The sequence below is a fragment of the Neolamprologus brichardi genome, chromosome 5 (genome assembly GCF_056152115.1).
Source record: "Neolamprologus brichardi isolate AB-2024 chromosome 5, ASM5615211v1, whole genome shotgun sequence".
NCBI classification, from domain to species: Eukaryota; Metazoa; Chordata; class Actinopteri; order Cichliformes; family Cichlidae; genus Neolamprologus; species Neolamprologus brichardi.
In genome coordinates this window covers 18,516,501-18,522,500 of record NC_142108.1, presented here as the reverse complement: position 1 = coordinate 18,522,500, position 6,000 = coordinate 18,516,501, and positions in this window count along the sequence as shown.

Sequence of the window (6,000 nt, the reverse complement as noted above, 5' to 3'; positions counted from 1 at the left end):
AATCGTCTTAACTTTTCAGTCTTTTTTAGCCTTTTGCTCAGGTGTTTAAACTGAAATGTCACTCTTGTATAGTTCTTGTTGATTTTATAGTTTCTGGCATCCAACCAACTGTCTGAATACTAAAGCTTTTATCTGCTCTTATTTCAATATAGTGTTGGTAGCAAACACTAGTTGATCTTCATGCTACTGAGAAACCATGCCTGCACTCCAGGAAGGTTTTTACACTTTGAGCCTTTCTAAGGCTTCCTTTGCAAAAAAGAAAAATCCAAAAAAAAAAAAGAAAAAAAAAAGAAGAGCATATCGAATCAGGAAGCACCCTTAAGTCTCAGGAGAGCTGGTAATAACAGGTTTATTCGTGCCACTGTTATGTACATAAAGAGTGCAGAGTAAGTATTCTACCTGTCATTATCACTGTCTCTTATCTCCCAGAGGAGGGAGGGTTTTATCAGCTTGGAAATACAAACTGGAGGGAGACAGAGTGTACACTGAAGGGCCAGGGACACTGTGACATGAAAACAGGAACGAGAAGCAAGGAGTGACGGAAAAAACAAACAAATGAAACATCAGGTGTTACATGCAGCATGATTACAACCAAGTCGGTTTTCTGCTTGGAAGAACAATAAATACTCAGAAGGCTGATTGCACCACAGTTTGCTCAAAACTTCTCTCTGAGTTCTTGGTGTTTGAAAGAAAGTGATATCCCAGTCTAGAATAACTTCTCCCTCTGACCCTGTTATGCAACATGAAAATGAGAGATTGCAGGAAAAGAATATTAACAAGCGCACACAGTGCAAACAAACTATATAGTAGTTATATAAAACTACAAGACAAACAAAGAACAGCTGTGTGCAAGGAATAATGGTGAAAATCAATGCTGGATGCCCTTCAGGCACTCAGATGGCACTGCATTAAAAACAGACATGATTCTATCATGTAAATGACTGCATGGGCTCAGAAATGCTCCCAGAAATTACTTTAGGTGAAAACAATTCACTCAGACTCAGACATTGATCCAGCAAAAAAGCTGCATCTCTGGAATGGCACCAGCAATGCCAAAAGGTATTTACAGGTTTTAGAGCAACATAATATGTCAAGTTTTTCAGGGAAGGCTTTTATTTTATCAAGATGATGCTAAATAGCACTGTACTGCATCTACAAAAACATCATTGCTTCTTAGAAGAGTTTGGATGCTCTTCTAAGAAGAGTACCAAAAGGCATATGTCCTTGGAGTAACATGTTATTCATCACTTTTTCAAATGTAAAGTACATTTTAGATGCGAAATGATCAAAAACAGAAGTATTGCAGAGCACATGTTCACTGGAATAATAGTGTGGTCTGTGCAGGGTGAGGTGTTATAATTAAAGACAGTTAGCTGTTCTCTAATCAGCCAGCAGTTACTGTGGCTCCATGGTAAACGGTCTGGGGCGCTCCCGTCTGCTCTCCTGCTCTGGCTCAGGGACAGGGAGGACATCCTGCAGAGGAGATCCAGTATAACGTCCTTGTCCCACAGCCATGTGCCCAGCAAACCTCGTGAGTCAAGGCTTTGTGGTAAGTGTGGGTGGCTTCTCTCCTGTGACTACTCCCTGACCAAATTTCTCTCATACTCTCTCACACACTCTTCCTCTGTAACTCCGTCTTTCCATGTGAATCATCCAGCAAATTTGATGAAGTTTATCCCCACAAATGCCATTTCACTTCCTGACCACGGTTTGACGGAAGGTGCAAATATCACTAATACTACATCAGTTTAGGAAAAACATGACATAAGCTCTGTTTGCCAACTTGCTGCCCTGTCACATGAGGATTGTGTATTACATCAAGTGGACGCAAGCCTGTACAAACAGAAAAAGGCCAGCAGACTGCAAAGAGTAGTGCTCTTGCTCTTGTGCTAGTAAGGTGCTTGGAAAAGTTCAGCAGGTCCACCAGACTTAAGTCATTCCTATTAAAAAACACATTCCCTTTCTCTGTCTGCTGTTGATGTGAGTAACAGTCAACTGGGGACTAGGAAAACACATCTAGTGTCATGTCTGCTTCTTCTCACGCCGAGTGCCAACATCAGCCTGCGCTCTGAGCTCTGCTCTTCATCCCATGATTACTGCATTTGTCCATCTCTTGCTTTCTGCGTTCACTGACGCAAGCCCAAGTGCATGTGAATATACTGTACCTGCATGTGAAAAGTCATAAACACAAAGTCAACATTCATAAATTTTCAAAACATCCTCTTAGTTGTGTTTCCCAACACAGGAAAAAAGCCGGAGGAAGCAGAGCCGTTCTTGTCTCTTTCAGCCGGGTGCTTCCTGTCCTGATAGAGGCCAAGTAGAGATATCCCTGAAAGGAGCTGTTGGAACAGGGGAGGAAGAGCTGGGTGTTTTGGCCCCTGTTCAATGACTCACAATCTTATCTGGCCTGAGTTTGGTATGCATCCACTAGTCAGAGCTGAGAAAGGTTTTGGAGAATGTATTTCCCCTCTCTAGTACAAATAGTAAATAATTGGCAGGCTGCTGATAGCGGCACTTCTGCGGGCTCTCATATGAAAACACCTTTACATCCTGAATTCTATCCTACTTTCTCACCATACACACTACAGACACTCATTTAAACCAGTGCTTGTTTGACTCTTAATCTGAAAAGACAAGGACTGAAAGATTTAATTGGGATTTGTTTGGTCTTTCCAGCATTCCAGACAGTCTTCAAAGGAGCTACTTTCAGCACTTTAATGAGCATGAACTTAATTAGCAGGTCCTGGTGGGAACTCTTTGTAAGCTCACGTCAAAAACAGACAGCAGTTATGAAGGATACGCTTAAAGCACGTTCTCATTGTACAGCAGCAAGTTGCTTTATACAAACAAGAGTCTTCATTTGCCTTAAAGTTCCTGCTTTTTCATAGACACTATAATAATATGTGGTAGGTGATCACTTGTTGGGAAAGACAAACATTTTTTGTTTTTCAACTTTCAATTCGAATGCAAATCTGAGTAATCATTTAAAGGCAAGCTGCTTCTCCATCTGCCCAGTCTCTTTCTCTCTGCATGTTATTCTCCTGCGTGTTTATGACACCACAGAAGCTCAGTCTTTGGAAAAACACAATCATAAGTTTGTGGCGAGACTAATGTCAACAATAAGCTCCTCTTCCTCCTCATCCTGTCAGCAGATGAGGGTTACCGAAATACACACAAATAAATAATGAGCTGAGGAGAAAATGGTCTCTGGCTGACACTGGTGGCTAGAATAGCTGAGCTTATTCTTGTCAAGGAAACATGACTGGCAATTAGATGGTCAGATACTGTCACCTACAAATGAAGGACACAGGGACTCATGTCACTGAAGTCACATGCTCATGGAAAAGTCTCCACATTTTAATCTAAAGCTCTGTGCTCAAGTGTGTTCTGAGTTATTCCAGGGTATTAAAGCAGGGGAAGGCTTATTATCAGGCTGCAATTAGTCAAAGAGAGAGATAACTCCGATCTGCAGGAACCACATAATGGAAACTTTGTACGAGCTTTGGATGTTTTCTCTGTATTTCTCTGTTAAATTGTGTTCATTGTGTGCATAAGTATAATTATATATGGTATTAATAAGGGAAAACAAGCTTCAACAATGACTTCTAAAGAAATACACCAGGGCTTGAATGAGACCTGGATGCAAGCAGATGGTCATGTGTCTTAAGCACTTTGACCTGGCCAAAGAATCTGTCTTCCTGTGCTGTGACCCTTCTTCAGTGAAGATGATTCAGAGGCGACGCCAAATGATGGAGTAATTACGTCAGGAGCGTCTCAGTAAACACATTTTTAGTGGACGATTTGTGTGTAAAGGACTTCAAATACAGACTGTTGCTCTCAAGGTTTTGTTTGGAGTATAGCAAAAAATATGAAAATGTTTTGGTTAAGCACCAAATAAGAATGTCTGTTTCTCTGTCTGTTTGTCTGTTGCCCAAGTGTAAACTCGGATATGTGCAGACATCTTTCTATACTCAATTTTTTTTGCATGAGTCAATGTGAATTCATGTCCACATCTGTGAGTATAGCAAAGTCTGTTTTTTTACTCTCTTTACAAGGAAGTAACAAGCACAGTGTGCCCCATGAGTTCGGCGCACACCTCCCACACGCCTTCAGGCTCCAGAGGCCCTTGCAATGTTTGGTCTGAGGCGGCTCCTCGGCTGATTTACTTCCTGTCAGGGACCACAGCGGTGTGGGGAGGACAGCGTCTTCAGGGCTAGCCGGAAGGTGGAACGAAGGCATAAACTGACATGTTTGTTGAATGTTAAAACACAACAACTGTTAACTGTACATTTCATCCCCTCTTGAAAGAGAAGCTGTCCGTTTTACTGAATCAGCTAGTGTATGCAGGAAAACTCAAAGGATGATCTAGGTTCGAGATTCAGAGTCAGTCTGGCTTTTATTACACTGCTGTGGCAACCTCAAAAAGCTCGAGCTTCACTTGTTGCATGATTTAAAAATAAGTTGTGCAGTAGGGATAACCTATTATTTTTCTGCAGAGCTGAGAATAATCGGCTGGCTCCGAGATAATTACAGCCCTTATTTAAATAGACTGAATGTTCTTTCCATTCAGAGCTAAAAAGCAACATGGTATAGAGACTCCATTGAAGCTCTGTTTTTGACTTCTGTTTTGCGTTAGTCTCAGGATCATAGCAGAGAATAACCCATTTTCCATTGTGTTTATTGTTTTAGGAGTAAGTACACAATAGATATGAAATCTAAAGCATGATATAGCATTTGGGGTTTCAGCTTCATTGTAGCTTGTAAACTTTGAATTCTGTTGCTCATAGACATACCTAATTAATATGAGTGTATGAAAGATGCAATATAAATAAAGTCAACGCAGTCGTTTTCTTTTTGTTTCTACAATGCAAGGTTGCAAGAGAACTGTGGCCTGTCCCTTGTATCATAGGGCAAGAGGCATGCTACACTGCGGACAAGTCGCCACTCTATTGCAGAGATAAAGCAGTGAGATGGACAGCTATTCATACATGTAGTCAGTTTAGAAGCACAAGCTAACCTAACTTGCATGTCTTGGACTGCAGAAGAAAGCTGGGGTACCCATGCCATGTGTTCAGAGGCAGAAACATATCAGACTGCAATTTAATGCATATGTTTTTACATTTCAATCAAACTCTGCTCGTTCCCTTAAAGGGTATTTATTTAGTTTTTCCTTCTTTCATGTATATAGTTACTGTATACCATTACAATGGTGCATTTTCATACTAAATATGCTGAAAGTCTGAAATAATGGGATGTGTGCACAAGCTGTATGATTAGAAGAAAACTGGCTTAAAGGGAGGCGGGGGGAACTGTGAATCATGCAAACCTGCTCTGGTAGCATTCATTAAAAACAAAAACTGGAAAAAAGAATAATAGGCTTCCTTTAATGGAATCGAGTTTTGGTGACTGAAAAGCCATGAAGAGAGTAAAAACTCCTATTTCCAGAGGGGACACGTGCTGCAGTCTCTTGGTTGATAAACATATATTTTATACATAGGTTATGTTCTAAAATTATAAAAAGGAAACATTTCTATACTATGTATGTACGAGGAAAGGTGTTAAAATGTGTTGGTGAAGCTAGATCTGACCATAATCCCCTTTTTTCCAGTTTAATCCCAAAGTGTGACTTTGCATGAACCCTTAAGAAGGGGAACAATTGAATTTGTGCTTAAAATAAGACAGCAGTTTAGTTATTCATTTGGTTTAGTTTTCACCACATAGCCTCAAGGCTGTTATTGTGCCCTTACTGTTGAGTTTAGCACAAGATCGTACAAGGTTTTTTTCCCTGAAGCACTACATTTGGTGCCTAACATATGCGTCTGCACAGCCAACCTGGTTGTAATGTATGGAAAATGGGACATGGAGCCCAACTTTATTCTCCTGAACCCGATCATTAAGAGGCTTGTGTGAGCAGTGATCCAGAGCTTTACTGTTGTGAGGAATTAATGTGGCTGCTGCCCACAGCAGCTCAGGTAGTCTGGCTGATTTCATCAGGCATCC